Here is a 23,041-nt window from a genome sequence, read left to right on the forward strand (position 1 = left end):
GAACCTAGGCTAAGACTGTAACTGTTATTTCTTTTTTCCCTGAAGAATTCCAAGCACTTAGAATGGTGCCTAGAATATAATGAACACTCTTTAAAAAATTTTTGAATTTATTACTGAACTGCAACAGTATGGTGTCCAGAGGATGGACAAGATAAGCATTCTTTGTTGGAGAATGCAGCCTAGAGAAATTCTGCTCCTCTGTGGGTTGCGCTACATCTTAAATTGATTATGAATAGTAGGTGCAGTCCACATCTCTCTGATGTACTGTCAGAAACATGCCCTGCAGAAAGGGACTTGCCTCTTCACACTAGCATCAGGCTCTCCAGGAAAATGATGTTTTACTAGGAGAATTATAGCAGTCCAGCATGATGTATTGTTCTTTGCTCATAAATAATGCAAAGATGATACCAGGCAAAGATAAAGGCCGGTGATTTATTCCACATAACCTTTATGTAAACCTAATAAATTCTGCGCAGTGGTGTCTGTGAATGTGACAGTGGCTGTGGCACCGGATCGTGTTGACAATGGCAAGCATTTCAAGCACTGAGAACAAGAGCTGAAGAGAACACTCCTTCTCATGTCTCTTGGGCTCTCTCACCAAGAAAAGACACTGATATTTTCAGAATGAAGAAGAAGACTAAAGAATTAGCAACAATAACATTTATGTAAAGAGAAATCAGTGCTACAAGATCACATTATGTAAGGTCTTATCATGAATGAATTCATTTGCATAAGGTTTTTATTATTAGTGGGTACAGTTATAAAAATTACATGTATAAATACATATATACTGACTTTGTTTCTCAGTTGCAAAGTTATAGAAATTGCACATGCGTGCACATACACATATATACACACATTTATATATTTGTGCAGTAACCCAGCAACATGGGAAGCTTACCCAATTGAGCCAAAATATAAAAGGGTTAGTTTTGAAATTTCCAAGAGTAAGAATTTAGAATATTTAGTATTTATTTTTAATTGTCTTTATTGGTTAAGAAAAAACCCCACATTGGTGAGGAATTTTAGATGAGAACTAATATTGCACTAAATCGTTCTTCACTCTGGTACAGATTCACGTGGGAAGTCACAGTGCATAGTGGAAATGAGGCTCAGAGAAATATGTGTTTTTTAATGTTAGGAGCAGGTGGACCTTAAAAATAAAGAATTATTTCATAATTCAATGAGAAAAAGACTGATGAGAATTAGTATATGAATACTAATTCTAAAATGGGGAGAGTCAGGGGAAATAATAACAACCACACACTTGCCCCTGCATCAGTTCAATATAGTGGAATTTATTGCATTCTAAAAGTACCGAGGTATCATAACATATAAAGCAATATATTCCAGTGACATTTACAAGACTTATTCTACTAGAGTTATTCAGCCTTTCACCTCAATTGTGCTATGCAACTTCCCTCTATGAAAATTCCTTTTTTCTTTTTCTGAGGTTCCAAAATCCTTGAAGAACTCAAAGGAGATGACAGAGATGCAGCATAAGCTTAATTAGCTAAATTGACTTAGATAATATTGTTAATTATTTCTATAGTCATTTGGCAAAGGTCAACTTTTAAACTTAAATAAGAGATGCTGTCATTTGCTTCTAAATAAAAGTGCTGAGTTTAGTAAAGAAAACAACAGCAAAACACTGCAGTTTCATCTATGGCATTGACCTTCATAAAGAGACTGTTCTCACAGTAAGCACTGAATGGTTTGTTTCTCCTTTTGACTGGTACTTGGAATCAGGTTTTTGCTTTAGGCATTTTCCTATAACAAACACTTTTTTTTGAATTAATTAAAAAAGCACAACTGCAACATTAAGAATAGGAAGCATCAATATTAGAAATTCAATTTCTAGCAATGTTCCTGTGCAATTATGAAGCAGCTACACAGCTTAGCTACTCTTGATATAAGACGTAAGTTATAAAAGAGACAATGCAGCTTCCAAGTTCCCGAAAAAAATGAGAACATTGTAACATGCTTGAACTTTGACCCTCCTATACGTTGGTTTTTTGGAACTGTGTGCCACAACAGCTTAGATATTGCTCTTCATAAACATAAATTAACTTACATATAAAGGGAATTCCCAGAAAGCAAGTAGCATTAAAGAGAAGTTTTCTTTTCTGGGGAATGAAATAGATAATGAGTAAGTATGAGTAAATTCAGACCTTCCTGTGCCATACTCCTGCAGCCAGTCATGAAAAGTACTACCCACTGTTATTAGGATGCCCAGATTCAAATTAATAAATTATTATGTCACACATTGTATTTATTGTGTGCCAGCTGCACACTTAACCATGTGATAGGGACATAGAGAATAGTTAGCTATTCTGGATTCAAAGAGAGCCAAAAACTCTACTTAGCAAGATGAAATAAATCTAAATCATGTAACAAATTAATATGTTAATATTACCTTTCATCTGAATTAGTAAAATGTCATTTTCTCTAGTCTACTTTTTAACTAATTATCAAACTTCAGTGATACTATGCTTATGCTTTTAAAAAGTGACTTTCCTTGTCATATATTTTTTACGACTCCCCATTGCTGATAGGTAAAGATAAACTCAATTGTATGTGTTAAGTAATTATAGGGCATGGGTCAAAGCCTTGTGTTGGAAGACAGTTCTCCATGAGTCTCATTTTCCTACTCATTTTTGAGGAGACTGTCTTTGTTCCAGACTACTTTTCCAAGAACATTTACATAGTGAGCTTTGGAAGATGGAGATCGTGTTTTCCTTCAGAACCAATGGCAGATTTATTTACTGTACAATAAGATAAAGATAATGAATTCATTCAGGTCAAAAGTCAGGTATATTTACTGTGTGGTAATTGGCACAATTCAGGATTCAGTTGGCACAAGCTTAGGGTACCTTCTTTGTGATGCAATCCACTTTGAGAGTAGGTACTACCAGGCCCACTTTGCATTTTACTGCCAGCAAAGTTGCTAGTCTTTTTGTTACTGTTATTGCTGTGAATAACAAAGTACTTGTTCTCTGTCCCAGAGGTCTCATCTCTTCCGCCAGCATCCATGAGACTGTGCCAGACCAACTCGTTAGCTCAGACCCCTTACAACTCCTTACTTTTGCCACCTCCCTTGCCTGTCTTTTAAAAGCTCTATTTGATCATCTACCAATCTGAGCAGTGAAAGGACAAAAATTTCTGGGTGAATTATTGGGAGAAAGAGAATCAGCATAGTAGAAAAATTACCTTTATCAAGTGGAAGTCTGTAATAGGGAGTAAAGGGATTAAGGAACCAATGGAGTGCAGAGGAGGGGCATTATTTAAAAGCAGAAAACTTAGATTTGGACATTTGGAATTTTTCATAACTTGGTCCATCTTTCTGGATATGGATAAAGTTTCATTCTCATTTATCTATTCTAGTTATGTTCAGTATACACACACGCACACACACATTCCATTCTCATTTTTTATATATGTGAATTTGCAATTATTTTTAAACTAATTTGTGTGTCAGAGTTCCATATTATTTCGTTCATTACCAAATATAACTGCTTTGTTATTCTATAACTCTTCTTCTCTTCGTTGTATTTACCTAACCTCTTCCTCCAGTCCCCATACCATCCCTAGTTCTAACAATATTTTGTTGAGTCTTTAAGATTTTCTGGAGATAGGATCATGTCATCAGCAAATGGAGATCATTTTACTTCTTCCTTTCCAATTTATATGCCTTCTTTTTCTTGTCTAATTGCTCTGGCTAGGCCTACCAGTCCTACATTGAGTAGAAGTGGTGAGAGGGACATCCTTGTCTTGATTCATATCTTACAGAAAAGGTTTTCAGTTTTTCACAGTTGAGTGTAATGTTAGCTGTGGGCTTCTCATATATGGCCTTTATTATGTTCAGATAGATTCTCTCTATATCTGTTTTGTTGAGAATTTTACCATGAATGAATGTTGAATTTTGTCAAGTGCTATTTCTGAATTGATTGAGATGAATGTGGTTTTTATCTTTTATCCTGTTTACATGGTGTATTACCTTTATTGATTTGTATACATTGAACCATCCTTACATTCTAGTGATAAATCCTACTTGATCATAGTGTATAATCCACCTAATGTGATGTTAAATTTGGTTGAATAGTATTTTGAGAATTTTTGCACCTAATTTCGTCAGGCACATTGGCCTATAGTTTTCTTTTACTGTGGTGTCTTTGTCTAGCTTTGATATCAGGGTGATTCTGGTTCATAAAATAAGTTTGGACCTACTCCATTTCTATTTTTGGAAGATTTAAGAAGAATTGGTATTAATGATTCTTTCAAATATTTGGTAGAATTCACCCAGGAAGACATTTTATCTTGGACTTCCTTATTGGGAAGTTTTTGATTACTATTTAATCTCTTTATTTTTTATTATTCTGTTCAAGTTTTTTATTTCTTTTTGATTCAGCTTTGGTAGATTATATATCTTTAGAAATTTATTTCTTAGATTGTCTAATTTATTCTCTAATTATTTATAATAGTCCCTTATTATTTTTTAAGTTCTCAGGTAGCCATTGTAACATCTTCTCTTTCATTTATAATTTTATTTGTTTGGGTCTTTTTTTTCTTTTTTTTTTTTTTTAGTTAGACTAGCTAAGGATTTGCCAGTTTTGTTTATTTTTTTCAGAATTCAATTCTCAGATTTGTTGATTTTTTCTATTGTTCTCTATTCTTTAATTTATTTATAATATTCATTTTTTTTTCCTTCAGTTCACATAGGGTTTAGTTTGACCTTCTTTTTCTAATTTCTTGAAATGTAAAGTTAGGTTGTTAATTTGAAACCTTTCTTCTTTCTTAATGTAGTCATCTACTGCTATAAATTTTCCTCTTAGTATTGATTTTGCTGTCTCCCATAGGTTTTGGTATGTTGTGTTTTCATTTTCATTTATCTCAAGATATTTTTACAATTCCCTTTGATTATCTATTTGACCCAATGGTTGTTCATGAGTGTTGTTAGTTTCCACAACTTTGAGAATTTTTCCATTTTCTTACATTATTGATTGGTAGTTTCATTCTAATTTGTTCAGAAAAGATACTTGGAATGATTTTGATCTTAAATTTGTTAATACTTGTTTTGTGACCTAACATGTGACCTATCCTGGAAAATGATCTATGTGCTCTTAAGAAGAATGTATATTCCTCTGCTGTTGGGTGGAGAATGCTGTATGAATGTACGTTCATTTGGTCTGTAGTGTTATTTCTGTCATTTACTTATTGATTTTCTGTCTGGGTGATGTAGTCATTATAGAGAATAGGATATTGAATTCTTCTACTCTTATTGTATTGCAATCTATTTATCCCTTCAGATTTGTTAATGTTTGCTTTATAATTTAGATGCTTTGATATTGGGTACATGTATATTTATAATTGTTATATCTTCTTGTTAAATCAACTTTGTATCATTATATAATTACTGTCTTTGTCTCTTGTGACAATTTTTGACATAGAGTCTACTTGGTCACATATAAATACAGCAACTGCTGTTCTCTTTTGGTTACTATTAATATTTGTGTGGAATATGGGCAAAGACTACATGACAAAAACACCAAAAGCAATTACAACAAAATCAAAAATTGACAAATCATATCTAATTAAACTAAAGAGCACAGCAAAAGAAACTATCATCAGAGTGAACGGGCAACCTACAGAACCGGAGAATGTTTTTTCAATCTGCCCATCTGACCAACGTCTAATATCTAGAATTTACAAGGAACTTAAACACATTTACAAGAAAAAAACAAACAACCACATCGAAAAGTGGGCAAAAGATATGAACAGACCCTCCTTAAAAGAAGACCTTTATGCGGCCAACAAACATATGAAAAAAACTCAACATCACTGATCAGAGAAATTCAAATCAAAACCGCAATGAGATACCATCTCACACCAGTTAGAACAGTGATTATTAAAAAGTCAGGAAACAATAGATGCTGGTGAGGCTGTGGAGAAATAGGAAGGCTTTTACACTGTTGGTGAGAATGTAAATGAGTTCAACCATTGTGGAAGACAGTATGGCGATTCCTCAAGGATCTAGAACCAGAAATACCATTTGACCCAGCAGTCCCATTACTGGATATATACCTAAAGGAATATAAATCATTCTACTACAAAGACACATGTACATGTATGTTTACTGCAGCACTATTTTTGATAACAGAGACATGGAACCAACCCAAATGCCCATCAATGATAGAGTGGATAAAGAAAATGTGGTACATATACACCATGGGATACCATGCAGCCATAAAAAGGAATGAGATCATGTCCTTTGCGGGGACATGGATAAAGCTGGAAACCATCATCCTCAGCAAACTAACACAGGAACAGAAATCCAAACACCACATGTTCTCACTTACAAGTAGGAGTTGAACAATGAGAACACATTGACACAGAGAGGAGAACAACACACACCAGGGCCTGTTGGTGGGTGGACGGTGAGGGGTGGGAACTTGAAGGATGGGTCAATAGGTGCCCCAAACCACCATGGCACACGTATACCTATGTAACAAACCTGCATGTTCTGCACATGTATCTTGTTTTTTTTTTTTTAGAAGAAATAAACAAAAATATTTGTGTGGAATATCTTTCTTTATCCTTTCACTGAATTTCAGCCTATGCATGTTCTGAAATCTATAGTGAGTCTCTTGTGGACAGCCTATGGTTTGATTTTGCTTTTGTATCTATTCAGCCACTCTGTCTTTTGATTGGGAGTTTATTTCATTACATGTAAAGTAATTATTAATAGGAATGAACTTAATCTTTCCACTTTGTTAGTTGTGTGTTGTCTGTTTTATATTTACTTTGTCCTTTTCTACTTTTGTTGTCTGTTTGTGATTTGATTATATTTTTTATGGTGGTGTGCTTTCATTCTTTTCTCTTGTCTTTTGTGTCTCTACTATACAAATTTTCATTGTGGTTGCCCTGGGTTCACATATTTTAGAGTTATAAGCAGTCTACTTTAATGTTGACAACAACTTAACTTCAATTGCATGTACTCTATACTTTACTTCCCTCTCTCTCATACTTTATGTAATTGGTGTCAGGCTTTATGTCTTTTAAATTGTTTTTCCATTAACAAATTTCTGGGGTTACAGTTATTTTTACTACTTTTATCTCAGAATTTATGTATCAGTGTTAAAAGTGGTTTATATGTCACTATTGCAGGATTATAGTATTCTGTGTTTGTGTTTACCTTTAACAGTGAAACTTACACATTTATATGTTTTATGTTGTTGTTTAGCACCTTTTCATTTCAACTTGAAGAACTCCTTTTATCATATACTGTATGGCATGTCCTAGTGGTAACAGTTTTCCTCAGTTTTTGTTTGTCTGAGAAAGTCTGTATCTCTCCTTCATTCTTAAAGGACAATTTTGCTGGGTATTCTAGATTGGTAGTTTTTGCTTTGTTTTCAGTACTTTAGATATATTATCCACTCTCTACTGGCCTGTAATGTGTCTGCTTAGAAATCTGCTGATAGTGTTTATTGTGGTGCTCGCTTGTGTGTGACAAGTTGCTTTTCTCTTGCTGATTTCACAATTTTTTCTTTGTCTTTGATTTTTTGTTTTTGTTTTTGTTTTTGTTTTTTTTGAGATGGTCTTCCTCTGTAGCCCAGGCTTGAGTGCAGTGTTGTGATCTTGGTTTTGGCTCACTGCAAACTCTGCCTCCCAGATTCAAGCAATTCTCCTGCCTCAGCCTCCCAAATAGCTGGGACTACAGGCGCATGCCATCATGCCCGGCTATTTTTTGTGTTTTTAGTAGAGATGTGTATTTAGTATATATTTTGCATAGTTAGTAGAGATGGGGTTTTGTCATATTGGCCAGGCTGGTCTGGAACTCCTGACCTCAGGTGATCTGCCTGCCTCAGCCTCCCAAAGTACTGGAATTACAGGCAGGAGCCACTGTGCCCAGCCATCTTTGACTTTTGACTATAATCCATCTCAGTGTACCTCTTTAGGTTTAATATATTTGGGGACTTTTGGGCTTCATGAATAAAGACGTACATTTGCCTCTATAGATTTGGGATGTTCAGGCATTGTTTTTAAACATAAGATCTCTATTTCTTTCTATTTCTCTCATCTTCTGGTATCCCTAGAATTCATATATTGGTTCACTTGACAGGTATCTCATAAGTCCTGTATGCTTTCTTCAATCTTTGTTATTATTTTTTCCCCTCTAACTGGCTAATTTTATTCCTGTGTCTTCATGTTCACTGATTATTTCTTCTGCACAATTGAGTCTGCTGTTGAAGTTCTCTATTGATTTTTTCAGTTCCATTATTTTATTCTTCAGCTGTAAAGTTTGTTTGCTTACTTTTTATGGCTGCCATTTATTATATTTAATAATCTTCTGGTTTTGTTCATGTATTTTTTCCCTAGTTTTATTTAGTTGTCTGTCTGTGTTTTCCTTTAGGTTACTGAGCTCTTGAAGATGATTATTTTGAATTCTTTGCCAAGTAGTTTTGAATTTCTGTTTTTTTTTTTTTTCTTTTTTTGAGACAGAGTCTCACTGTGTCGCCTAAGCTGTGGTGCAGTGGCACAGTCTTGGCTCACTGCAACCTCTGCTGCTGGGTTCAAGCGATTCTCCTGCCTCTGCCTCCTGAGTAGCTGGGATTACAGGTGCCTGCCACCACGCCCAGCTAATTTTGTTGTATTTTTAGTAGAGACGGAGTTTCACCATCTTGGACAGGTTGGTCTTGAACACCTGACCTCGTGATTCACCTGCCTCCGCCTCCCAAAGTGCTGGGATTACAGGCATGAGCCACTGGCCCCGGCCCTGAATTTCTATTTCTTTAGGATTGGTTACTGGAGCTTGATTAGTTTCATTTGGTGGTGTCATAGTTGACTAATTCTTCATGATCCCTGTAGCTTTGCTTTGGCGTCTGTGCATTTGAAGAAGCAGGTATCTATTCCAGTTTTTACAGCTTGATTTGGCAAATAAAAACCTTCTTTCTACTGGGTCCCTGGAAAGATATAAAACCACCTTTGGGATAGCAGTTGAGTGGGCTGAAGCTGGGTCACGGGGTTATTTCTGAGTCTCTAATCAAGTTTTCACATGGGTGGAGGGCCTATTACCAAAGACATCAATGGGTATGATGGCTCCTGATCAGTGAGCAAATTTCTGAACTGCCTCTGGACTGCAGAGGAAGACAGAAGCTATGTCATCGGGCTACTTGAGGGGCTACAGTTCAGCCTGAGGTTAGTGTTTTTGTTACTGAGTGGGATGTCCTGTAAGCAACCTGGGCAGATCAGACCGCCCCCAGACCATGGCAGAGGGAGCTAGAACTGAGTCACAGGCCTATTTCAGTCTCCACGGCCAAGACCAAATTTGGTCATCTTTTAACTGGGAGCCTGAATGGGTGGATTTCCCACTGGGTCTCGAGGTGGAGAGGACTTCCCCCTACTTGTGGTAGCATGGAGCTGGAGCTGGATCACAGGGCTGCTTCAGAGTCCACAGTGGAAACTGGTTTTGGTGGGTCTGCCACACAGTCTCAAATGGGCATATCTCTTTTTGAGTCTCTGGGTGGGGACTAATGCCCCTGGACTACAGTAGAACAAGGTCGGCACTGGGTCATAGAGCTATTTCAGGATCCTGGTTGAGCCCAAGTTTACTAGCTCATTTACTGTGGGCATGGATGGGTATAAATCCTTCTGGGCCACTTGGCAGATGGGGCTGGTATCAGGACCATGGCCAAGCAGGGTTGCAGCTAAGTCCACAGGGTCATGTGGCTGCTTCCAATGCACAGTGCAGACCATAGTTGGCTAAGTTATTAATACCACTGGGGAATGTGCATGCCTTCTCAAAGCAGCCCTCCTCAGTCTTAGGCTCCACCAGGGTTTTGCAACCCCCTATGGGTCCCCAAACTCCCACAAAGTTGTTGTCTGTAGATGGATGCCACATTGTTTCTATGAGCTAGGAACCTCTTATTTGGCCACTTTGCTGACATCACTTCTATTTGCTGTTTAATGGCCAAATCTGTTTTTTTTTGTTCAAAATGATTAGGTATGGTTGGACAATGCTCCTGTAACTAACAAAGCTACCTTTTGTTGTATAAATAATGACAACAGTAGTTTTACTTGTGCTAAACAACCATAATGATAACTTGAAAGAGTATAGCACATTAGAACAGAAAACATCCTTTGAAAATATAGTTCAACCCCTTACTTAAATAGATTCTGGAAGCTCAGGCCCAGAAGAGTTAATTCCCTGAGCTCATACAACTGGTAAACAGCAGAGCAGGAACTTGAGTCCTTTGACTCTCCGAACCTACACTCTGCCCCTCTATGGGAAAACTGCCTTTCCAACTGAGATGAAATATAAAATAAAATGAGAGTGTTCAGCATTTTGAAACACATAATGCTCTAAACACAATACAACAACGCTGCTGTCCTCAGGAAATTAGAAAGCAATTTAGAGAAATGAAATGGGTCAAACGAGCTGTCACTGAAACAAAGGCTGTGGATCAACCAGTAAATCAGGAACTGCTTCCTGTGCTTGAGATTTTCAACCCCTCAGGGTGGGAGGTAAACCACCAAATAAATTTAAAAGGATTTCCACAGAGTGTTTCTTGTGAAATTCTGAAGACATTTGTATTGCACCCTCTACACCCTAATTTCCTGTGCAAAAATAGAATAGCATTCAGTGGTCTTACATTTTTAAGAGGGTTATTTTCTATAATATTTTAGAAAATACCATACAGTACTTCAGCAGGGGGTCATGTGGTGGAGGCTAATTCTCAGTAGAATTCAGAGACTTGCCTATTTCTCTAATCAACATTCAAATTTCCTTGTTCTGCCTCATCTTATTGATAACTGACTGCTGTCTCTTTTCCTTTCTCTCAGAACTCCAGGGGAAAAAATTGGCCAGCAAGATATAGTTAGCTTCATTGCAACTTGTGCATGTTATGCAATTTTAATGACAGTTTTACATACATTACTAAACCCCCAGTGCACTCAGAGGTCAAATCAATATTTTAACAGACATTCTAAAGGGAATTGAGTGTCCAGTCATTTATTCATGATCGGTTTGATAGAACAGCAACTCTCCAAATCATCTCAGGTTAGCAGGAGCCTGGGAAATCAACAGCAACCACTGATTTATTCACCCACTTGATTTTGGCAATTGGACATCAATTGCATGAAAACTCAGGAAAAAAAGGACTTGCGTGGTATTTTAGTAAGTCTCATCTACAATGATCAATGTGAATTACATATTGTTCTATGAATATTATTTTGATTTTGGCTGGCTACATCTCCAAATAGATTGTGGATTCAAAAAAAAAAAAAAAGATTGTTTCAAATCTTCACTGAACCTAGTTAAATGCTATGAACCTCAAATTCAAAAGTAGTAAACCTTGAATTACAAATAACTAATAGATGGTGCTGGTTGAGATTGCTTTTGATTCTGTGCTTTCTGATATCCAGAGTTATTTTGTGTAATACCTACATAAATGAGCATTTCACTGTTACCTACCATTATTCTGAGCTGATATTTTTTCATGATGGTGAAACAGAGTGTAACAGAGCATCACTTAACAGAGGTATGTGGCAGGCAGAATTACGGCCCCCCAAAAGATGTCAACATCCTATACTCCAGAACCTGCAAATACACTCTATTACATGGCAAAAGGAAATTAAGGTTTCAGGTGAAACTAAGGTGGTTAATCAGCTGACCTTAAAAGAGTTATAATCTGGATTATCTAAGTGAGAGCCGTGGAACCACATAGGTCCTTTAAACAAGAGGGAGGAGGAAGAGTTAGTGTGAGAGCAATGTGATGTGAGAAGGATTTTACCTGCCAGTGCTGGTTTCAAAGAAGGAAGAAGGAGCTGTGAGCTGAGGAATGTGTGCACCCTAGAAGCTGGAAAAGGCAGGGTAAACAAATTGTCTCCTAGGGCCTCCAGAAGGAATGCAGTTCTTCCAACACCTTATTTTAGCACAGTGAGACCCTTTTCAGATTTCTGACTTTCAGATCTGTAAGATCTGTTTTAAGTCCATTAGGTTTGTGATAATTTGTTATAGCAACAAAATAAAACAAATACAGAGTAGATGAACTCCACTTACCTGGATAGATTAATTACAGATTTTTTTTTTTTTTTTTTTTTGGTATTTGCTGTGATGTGACTTTTCACTTCCTCATTTTAACTATGAATAATATTTTTGAATGTACCCTAATATATTTATCTCCCCTTTTGTCTTCCAAGGTCTGATATTACAAACATGTTGCAATAAACTCCTGTACATGCTTCTTTGGGTTTTTACATGAGTATTTCTTGGATATAGAATTACTGAGATGTATAAAATGCCATTTTCAACAGAAATAGATATTGCAAATTGCTATCCAAAGCGGCTGGACCAATTTATAGTCTCATGAACGCTGTAAAAGTTAGAATGTCTTCACATTTATAACAAAACTAGTTATTATAGACTAATTGAGCTGATTGTATGGGTTTTATATTGTAAGTTATTGTATGTGGCATTATATAAAAACATTCAACTAACTTCTGATATGTAGCAATGTTTTTGAAGGTTTCACTTGGAACTCTGCAGTGGCTTGTTATTGCTTCCAGAATGAGATGTAAGAGACTCAACGTAGTATATACACCTGGCCTGTTTTACCAGCGTCAGCTCTCCCACACTTTGCCTTCTCCTTTGTAGTTCAGTTATACTAAGCGACTTGTACCTCTGTGCATATGCAATGCTGATGCTTGATTTTAAGATCGTCTTTATCCCTCTCTTCTATCTGGAGATCTGTAATTTCCACTACTCCCGGTTAATCTCTTCTCCTAGTCTAAAAAGTCACTTTACAACTTTCTTTTGACATTCCTTTTGGTTCTCATCACAATGTATCATCATGTTAAAACAATTTTAAACATATACCATACATGCACATGATTGAAATATCCAATTTATTACAAGGTATAAAGTGAAAATCCCCCTCTCATCATTGCTTCTCCACTGCTCAATGTCCTTCCTTTTGAAGGTAAGAATTATTAAGTTCTTTAAACTTCTAAAAATATTTTATGTCCATTTACAAACCAATATATACATACATACATGTGTTTGTGCACACACACAAGTCGTTTTCATCTCTCTTGCCTATTTCTTTCTAAGCATGGTCTAAGTCTCTTTCTGTGAACAAGATCTTTGAGAAAAGTTCTAGACAATATGAGGTGGCTGGTTATGGGAATGTGGGAACGTACTGGAGAAAGCAAAATGAAACATTAAATGCAGAGGCTTCCAGGCGAGAGCATATCTGACATGTTCCAGAACAGCAAGGAGGTCAGTAGTAGAGTAAATGAAAACAACAAAAGGTAAGGCCCAAGCATTGATAGATTTCACTTTTATTAATAGAAATATTAACTGTGGGGATATTGCATTGAACTTTTTCTATAATCTAGTCTTTTCTATTTTAATAAAATCATGTTACACATTTTCTTATTAGTTAAGCCAAAATATTTTTTGTATTCCTACCTTTGTGTGTGTGTGCATGTTTAAAATTTTATTTTATTTAATTTTTTTGAGATGGGGTCTCACTCCATCGTGCAGGCTGGAGTGCACTGGCATGATCATGGCTTACTGTAACCTTGACCTCCAGGGCTCAAGCAATCCTCTCAGTTCAGTCTCCTGAGCTGCTGGGACTACAGGCATGCACCATCATGCTCAGCTAAATTTTGTATTTTTTGTAGAGATGGGGTTTCTCCATGTTGCCCAGGCTGGCCTTGAACTCCTGTACTCAAGTGATCCTCTCACCTCAGCCTCCCAAAGTGCTGGTATTATAGGCATGAGCCACTGCACAAGGCTTTATGTGTGTTTTGTTATGTGTTTTATATTTTTGATTTTCCTGTGTGTTTATGTGTAGTTCTCCTATTTAGGAAAGGTTGCCTCCATTTTAAAAAGTTGTTTAATAAATGTATCTTTTTTTTAAAGAAGAAAAAAAGAGATGATACAGTTAGCATATTCCCACTTCCTTTCCCCTCTACTCTTCAATTTCAGTCAATTTAAGTCTTGTTTAAAATTATCCTTGTAGAGTTAAATGCTGTTATTCTTATTGATATGGTTCGGCTGTGTCCCCACCCAAATCTCATCCTTAATTGTAGCTTTCATAATCCCCACATGTTGTGGGAGGGACCTGGAGGGAGATAATTGAATCATGGGAGTGGCTTCCCCCATACTGTTCTTGTGGTAGTGAGTAAGTCTCACGAGATCTGATGGTTTTATAAGGGGTTTCTCCTTTCACTTGTCTCTTGTCTGCTGCTATGTAAGTCATGCCTTTCACCTTCTGCCATGATTGTGAGGCCTCCCCAGCCACCTGGAGCTGTGAGTTCATTAAACCTCTTTTTGTTTATAAATTACTTAGTCTCGGATATGTTTTTAGCAGCAGCATAAAATGAAATAATAAGCTTGTATTATTTGATATATCAGCTTTAAATGATATCCTTGGACTCCCAGTTATTTACCATTCAATGTTCTCTCCCTGTACTGTCGCTGTGGTTTCCTCATACTCATTGTTGGAGGCTGAACTTGTCCTCTATTAATTTTCCAGAAAAACCCACAGGAATAATTTTACTCAATTTTCATATATTTAATACCATTTGTGTATAGTCTTTATAGCTGAAGAATCATTTGATTTGATATAATTTCCTTGGCATATATTTTCTTTAAGTTAATTTTGAATGTTTGTCAACAATCACAGATTTGAATGTTCTTGTGGATTTTCTTACCATTCATATTTTATGTTTCTGGCTGTTAAAGAAATTCTGTACTTTTAAGTTGATACATCTTGGTATCCACTTTAGATATCTAGCATGTACTTTTCCACATGTATATTCAAGTATACTTTTATTTCAGAAAAAAATGTGACTCTCTATTTTTACCCAGAAAGGTTGCTTCCTTCTTTGAAGTCACTGCTTAGGTATATGCTGGATTTCCCTTTGATGGTCTTCTGTATCATTTTTCTCTCTCATTCATTTTTATACTATCTTCCATTTCTTTTTAAAATTTTGCTTTTTTTCCTATTCAGAGTTTTGTTTTTTCACTCTTGTATGCCTTCCAGTTGCATCTTTACTGCTGCATTGATTTTACATTTTGTCTACCTCTTTCTTGAAATCAGCTTTTATTTCATCTCCTTCACTTTCTTACCATTCATTTTCTTAGAACTTTGAATTCTTCCTTTTAATGTTATTGCAAAGAGGCAATAGTTTTAGCTTTTCAAATTCATGGTAAAATGTTTGCTCATAATTTTCACTGAGTGCAAGGATTTTTCATCAATACATTTACTGCTCTTTGGATTTTGCATAATTTTAGGTCTCAACTTCTACATGTTTTTGACATTCTACTGTTTTATTTAAGATTGACACATGTCATCTTTGTATTTTGTCTATGCAGTTGATTTTTAAATTAATATGACAAATTTTCTTTTTAGATTAATTTTTTGGCTGTAGTCTGCTAATATCTTGCCTTATCAATATAATTCCAGTCCCCTATTTGATAAGCATATTTTCTATATCTATGTTGAGGGTGTTTATGAATATGTTATCTAGAATAAGACTGAAGGCAGAATTTTGTGACCCTTCGCTTGATCTCTCTGTCTTAAGCTGATGTTGACCACTCCGTGTCCACTAAGGTTTAATTGTCCTTTTATCCACCTCAGTCTCTTCAACTCTTCCAGTAGTACTCCATCCTGTTGATAGTTCAGTTAGCTCTTTCATTAGAAAAGCCTGTCTTTTAACTACAGTTGACTGCAGTTAACTTTGACTCTGAAATCGTTGGTGAATATTAGAGGGCAAAAGTGTAAATCCTGGACTGATTCTTGCCAAATATTGAAGTCACCATCATTATCATCTTATTATTCTTCCTTTTAATAAATTTCATTTTCTGATTATTTACCATCTGTCTTGCAATGGTGCAAACGATTTTATATGACATACTTTATTTATAGAGACTATGACCCTCCACTCACACTTAGGAAAACTGGCATGCAGAAAGCGTTTTACTCAACGTTACACAGCCAGTAATTAGTGGGGCCAGAGTTCACACTAAGGCAATTTGACACTAGCTTAGTCTCTTTAAACCACTGTCTGTACTGGCTTTGTTTATTAATTCTCTAATGTTGGTGCTGCCCCCTAATTTTTCTGGAACTTCATTCCTATTCTCCCAAATTATGAAGCTGAAACAGATGATCTCAAGGATTTTTATCATCTATAGTGTTTGTTTTATGATTCTGGGAAAGAGATTTCTTTATTTTTTACTGTATTTTATATAAAACATGTTTGATTTTTTTTTTTTCCTGTGGGGCAGTCATGAATTCACTTCCAACTTTACTCTTGGAATGACGCAGCCTTTCCCACTTCTCAAGGTGCTATATATGAGTTGTGTTGACAGGCTGCCAGGTGAATATGCAATTTGTGACAATTAGGCTTTCCTTTAAAACAGAAGCTCCCATCTTAAGTACCTTAATATTCCTTGGAACATGTGCCCTTGAGACCTCCTTATTTAAGAGGAAATCTATCTCAGTGGAGAATATGCTAACCTTCTCTCAGTTTTACTTAAATCCTTTATCCTCCTGTGTGCTAAATTTAGGAGGCAAGTCCAGACAGCTAGTTATACCTAAAAACAAGTTCAAGGCCATTGTATAATCCCAGCCAGTCCTCCTTGTACAACTGGTCCAAGAGTCACAAGTGACAGGCAGTCCTAAATTACTCTTATTTGGGCTGATTCTCTGTTGTTATAGATTTCTAAGCCTCTAGCTTGCTGCTTAGCCACCCCAGCTCTTGCTACCGTGGCAGATGCCTCCTTGGTGTGTCATTGTCAGATCCACTTCAAATCAAACATGCAAAGTATTTGGTCTCATTTAACCCTGCTCTTTTCCCCAAAGAGCTACGCAGAAAGTGATTTCTGTGAAGAAAAAGACTGACTCATGTTCTGTGCCGTATAGTTCTGTACTTCTTGGAAATTTACAAGTGGGTGAGATGATGATTAAAATCAAATTCAGACTGGGTTTTTAAAAGTATTTTACATTCTGGATGGTGTCCTCTTCACTATGCTTTCTGCCTCTTTTTTTTCCAGTCTTTAAATTAGCCAGTTTCTTTAGAAAAATAGTACACTAACAGTTTTAGATTAGGAACTGGGTTCTGGAAGACGTGGCAACTATCTGTGTGTCTGACCCAGAAGAATCTCCTCTATAGCTACTCTAATGCTGTATTACCTTCTCCTTCTTTTATTACCACTGTTTCTTATCTTAAATCTTCCAAGAAAATCTAGGAACATATTTTTAATTCTCAGTCCTATAGTTGATACCTCATTACAGAGAAAAGCCCACTTCGCTGGAATGAGTTCTGAGTTCCAGCCCAAATTTACCTCTATGGTCTTGAACAACTCACTCAACCATTTGAATTTTTTTTAATATACCTCCCATGTCAATGATTTGGGATTTTAAAAATCTCTGCCAACTTTAAATTGCTGTGATTTTACTCATTATAAAGAAATGACATCTTAATCTTAGTGGTACAATAATCTGAATAATGAAAACCTTAGTTTTTAAGTAACCGCCTAACATTCAGAATTCTTTCCCAAATGTAGTAATTCTGGATAGACAGCTAATTTCCCAGTATTGATTTAAAGAGCTCCTTTATGTGGGAAATACAAAGAATAGAATACAATATTATGTTTTAAATCTTTATTTTAAAACTATAAATGATTTTATTGTCTTTTGTAGATAGATTTTTGGGCGGAGAGTCTTAGGTGGGCTGTATTATTTGAAAGAACAGTCCAAGGCTTTTGCACATAAAGGTGTTGATTCCTTACCTAAGTAAAAGCTGTCTAAACTTTTCTATTAAAAAGACTCAAGGACTACATCGCTTTTCTGCTAGTTGACCAGAAATGCACAAAAAGCTAATTTTGTATAAGGAAACAGTACACATACATAGACTCTGGGAAAAAAGAAAGAGAGGAAAATAAAAAAAAGAAAGAAAGAAAGAAAAAAAGACTAGAAAAGTTCCAAATGTGAAGTTTTCCTGTGCCACTGTCGCAACACATGTGTAACTCCTTGTCTGGTATTTTATCTGTGGGTATAACTCATTCTGCTTTGTAACCTAGTCCTCCTGATTCTGTGCTCAGGGTGCAGTCTTCCCTTTTGTTACAAAATGTTCACCGTAAGTATCTTGTCCTTAGATGTGAGCAAGAAGGGCTCCTTTTCCAGCTGCTGGGCTTTAGAGGGCCCTGTTCTAGTCTCCATCTAGCTGAAACCAGAAGAGCATAAGACCAAGGGAATGTCCTCATCTGGTGACAGCACCTTGCCTTCCAGACCACACTTAGTACCTGGTCCTTGTCTACATGACCCCAAATAATTTTCCAGGGCTTATCCAAGCCTGATTCTCGAGTTCTTCCACCTGAAGGCACTAGCCTCCACTTCGCTCACCCTCATGCCAAAAGGGCTATTAAGGGTCTCCTTTTGAAGAGAGCGCAATGAAGCAGGAGTCTCATCATGAAGCCACAGTTGGGGCAGACAAGGGCCTGGAGACAGCTCTCCCTGTACTACCATATTCTAGCAGGAAAGTCTACAGTGTGCAATAACAGTAAATTCAAGCATAACTTGCCCAGTTACGTAAATGTATACTTGTATGTCGAGGATAGAGCTTATTTTAATTAATAGTTGTATAGCTTCATTTATAACTTTTAAATATTTAGACATAAAGTGCATGGGCTTCCAGTTGTACTCTTGACTAGAGTCTTACAAATGTTTTTGCCTTGCAGCACCAAAGTTGGAAAAAGGCAGAAGCCTAGCTGGATCTATTTCTACACCACTCAAAGTCTATTAGGGTTAATGCCCCTTGAGAGAAGGGCTTACAATTTTTCTTTCATTCTGCTTTGAATCAGAACCTTAAGGTTCAATTCAGTGCTTGCTTTGACAACCTCCAGGGCTATATCTATTCACTGACTGTTTTTGTTGAGTAAACTGTAGTTTGTTTTTATATGAAAAGAGGAATACAGTTGATAGTTATTCAAGATTAACAAACTAGGTACTATTCTAAGCACTTTATATACTAATCTTCCTTCTTCCCCTCCCCGCCCCCCACTCATTGTCTCTATTCCACAGAGGAAGTAACTGAAGCTTAAGAGAAATTAAAAAGAAATTAGCTAAATAACGCAAGGCTCTTTGACTTTCAACACTGTTTGTCATTCCACTAATGTTGTAATTGCCACGAAAGAGCCTTTTTAAACTGAAACCTTGTCACTAATTCTTCTACTTTTCAGAGACAGCACCATAAATCTTCCTTACAACTTCAACTTGGTTGAAGGCTCAAACCAGTCATACCTTGGTTTAGTCCCCTGAATGGTGGCTGATGACTGGTGATGATGACTATGGGAACACCCACATGGCTGATATAGACAGTATACATGGTAGAAAGAATTTAAGCTTTGGTATGAAAATAGGAGCAGGTGTCAGCAAGTGAAATATTCAGACAGCGTCATTACTCAGTGTGTTAGACCATTCTTGCATTGCTATAAAGAAATACCTGAGACTACGTAATTTATAAAGAAAAGAGGTTCAATTGTGTGAGGAATGGAGTTGTTCTTCAAAGTTTCTTAAAACCATAAAGAGTTTGTCATTTCTTTACTCTATGCATATCTGTATATGTTCCAATGCAGCTGCTCTGACTTGTCCTGGCATGCCTGGACAGGGTTAAGTGAGCCCCAGACCATAGTGCATGCCATTCCTTATTTGGAAACCCTCCTGACCTTCTCATGAATAGTTTCCTCTTTTCTTTGTCCTCTTTCCCCTTTGCCTATTTAGAAAAGTTTCAAGCTGTTAGCCAATTGGGTCAAGCTTAGAATGTGAGGTCTTGTTCTGGCCAGTGGAAATTGGACACAGCCATAGGACCATTGCGTCAGGTTACAAAGATTATAAATGTCCCTGTCTCCTTTGTTTGTGTGTGCTCTCATGGCAAGATTGCTAGCGAGTGGCACCCTTTCTTCAGAAAGTGAACTAGCCTTTCTGAGAGATCCTTTGTCTCAGTGTTGATTTTGCGACACCGAGCATCCATTTCCAACAAATTGGCTCACAGAATCTCAGGTATTTAGGACTATATAGGAAGCATGGTAGCAACATCTCCTTGGCCTCTGGGGAGGCCTTCAGGAGGCTTACAATCATGGTAAAAGGTGAAGGAGGAGTAGGCATGTCACATGGTGAAAGCAGGAGCAAGACAGAGAGAGAGAGAGAGAGAGAGAGAGAGAGAGAGAGAGAAGTGCCACACAGTTCTAAACAAACAGATCTCGTGAGACTTCACTCACTGTCACAAGGTCAGGACCGTGGGAATGTTACTAAACCCTTCATGAGAAATCGACCCTCATGATTCAATCACTTCCCACCATGTCCCACCTCCAACATTGAGGATTACAATTCAATATGCAATTTAGAAGGGACATGTATCAAAACTATATCACTCAAGTTCATGTTAGGCTTTGGTTTTGGCAGAGGGGTATTGACAGGACGCTAGGCCCAAAAGCAAGGCCGGCTCAGTTTACAGTGAGGCTATCAGACTCAGCCTGATGCCCTGCAGGGAGACTGAAGTGCTCGTGGAGGAAGGACTCATAAATGGCCTGCGTGAAGAGACAAACAGCAAGAGAGGCTGCATCTTGGAAGGCACCCTGGCACTCACAGGTAGTGCTAGAATCTGTTCATTCACCAGAGGGAAGCCCTTTATAGGAAGCCTGTCTCCATCAGGACCTGATTGGGGTTGAGGTTTAAGGCAGTTTACCTGATGTTGAAAGGCACTAGAGACTTCAAGAATGGGCAAACTTACCTTTTCCTATGTGTAATCTATAAATGTCTTCAACGTAAGTCAATAAGATTTTATTGAGCATCTACCAATAAGGAACCATTTAAACATTGTGAAGGACAGTGTTAAAAAATATATAATGGGCTGGGTTAGGCTCACGTCTGTAATCCCAGCACTTTGGGAGGCTGAGGCAACCAGATTGCTTGAGCTCCGGAGTTTGAGACCAGTCTGGGCAACATAGTGAAACCCCGTCTCTCCTAAAAATACAAAAATTAGCTGGGCACTGTGGCACATGCTTGTAATCGCAAGCATCTGCAGGTTCTTGAGTCCTTGAGTCCTGTATATAGATAAAATGGCTGCTATTTTCCAGTCCATCACTACCTGTTATAGTGGAGAGAGAAACCTACTCAGGCAACTCTAATGAATTACACAGTGTGAACAATGCTATGCTAAGGTACCTGCAATGAAAAAGAAGGGAGGAAGAGATTAACTTATCTGGGGTGGGTGGTGGGAATTGCTACCAATTTGTTAAAGCTCACTGGTTCAGATACTATTTATTTTGTCCTTAGGGACCACCTACTGATTTTTCTAGGAAGAAAACATTAATTATGTCACATATCCTTTTCTTCAGATAGAGAAATGATCAATTAACTCGTCAATTTTTCTTGTATGAATCAAACCTGCATCCCCCCTCCCCCTCAAGAGCAGAGAGCTTATTCATCGTTATGTTTCTTTTTTTTTAGACAGGTAATTTTAACCATGAGTCAGTGGTTTTCTAGACTAAGGAAAGACTCATTTTCTTAACATTATAAACCCAATTACAAATCCTATTAACTTTTTAAATTTTGTTTTCCAGTTCCAGGATGAGACAGACTTCTAGACAATGGGATTCCTGGGTAATTATTGTATTTATATGAGTTTTTGGTCAGAGGACAAATATTAAGGTGGAAGATATCAGAGAAATGTAAAGTTATTCATGGAAAAGTGTGTACTTGTTTTTTTCCTGGAACATCAACTTCCTGAAGTTTTTTCAGTAAGCTGGTTAGAAAGCAGCTTATTGAGAAATGATACGGTGACTGTCATTTGCAAGCTCTCTACATCTATCAGGTAAAGTGATTAAACCGGAATCCATCATTCAGCATAATTAATCAGCAAGACACAACGGCCCATGCTTGCATGTTGATTAATCTGTAGTTCAGGTACATACATCTCAGGCTTCAAGTTCATAGGAGAAATATATCCATCAGTGTTGCCACATGCGTTACTGTGCTCTATTGCAATTATAAAATGAGTAGTATTTTTTTTTTTTTAAGAAGGGTGGTAAAGGGCTTTTTCCTAATCAGCTGCAAGTGAGGTCAGAGTTCTTCAAAGTCTGCTAAATGGAAAACAAAAATTCAGTAAAATAGATGTCTTTTTTTTTTTTTTTTTTTTTAAATTTTAGGTTTTTTTCTTGAAGTGATGCCAAATAATTCCTCACTTCTTAAATAGATTTCTGAGCTTACAAGACTTAAAAATTTTTAATATACTTATTGGGCACTTAGCATGCCCTAAATTACACAGCAATGATTCCACAAGGTCCTTGCTCCCAGGAAGCCTGTGATTTGGGGTGCAAAGGCCAATAGTGTTAAAAAGGGCAATTGCTATCACCTTGGACTTCACCAGCATTGATCTGAGGTTTACTGTTTTGTAAGAAGATAGATGTCTTTATAAAATTAGTTAACACAGTGTCTTAATAATGGTTTAGACACCTGAAATACATTTAAATTTCTCTGTAAACTCTTAAATTTTATTTTGTAAAACTCAAATGCATTTTGATAGCAGAAGAGACCACAGTGGTTACCTGGTTGAATTCAGTCATTTCACAAATGAGCAAAGCTCAGAGAGGATTAACTCACTCAAGCTCACCCAGTTGGTGGTTATCAACATCCAAATGCAAATTTATGGTTCACTTATCCAGTCTTCTGCTCCACTCTGCCATGCTACCTTTATTGAACCTTTTTAAAAGGTAGAGAGTAAAATGATTTGATATAGCTTCAGGATACATTTTTTTAAATAGAATTTTTTACACATACTCTTTTTAGCATTTAATTTTTTTCTTATTATAATGATAATTTTAGCAATTCAGATGACATAGAAGTGTGATCCTTCCATAGTCTTCCTACATGCATAATAACATTTACAAATACACATATACATACACATGGATATGGTTTGCAAAATAAGCGATTATGATAAACTGAGTACGTTTGAGGATATAATGGACAGC

This window comes from Macaca fascicularis, chromosome 7 (genome assembly GCF_037993035.2).
Source record: "Macaca fascicularis isolate 582-1 chromosome 7, T2T-MFA8v1.1".
Classification (NCBI taxonomy): Eukaryota; Metazoa; Chordata; class Mammalia; order Primates; family Cercopithecidae; genus Macaca; species Macaca fascicularis.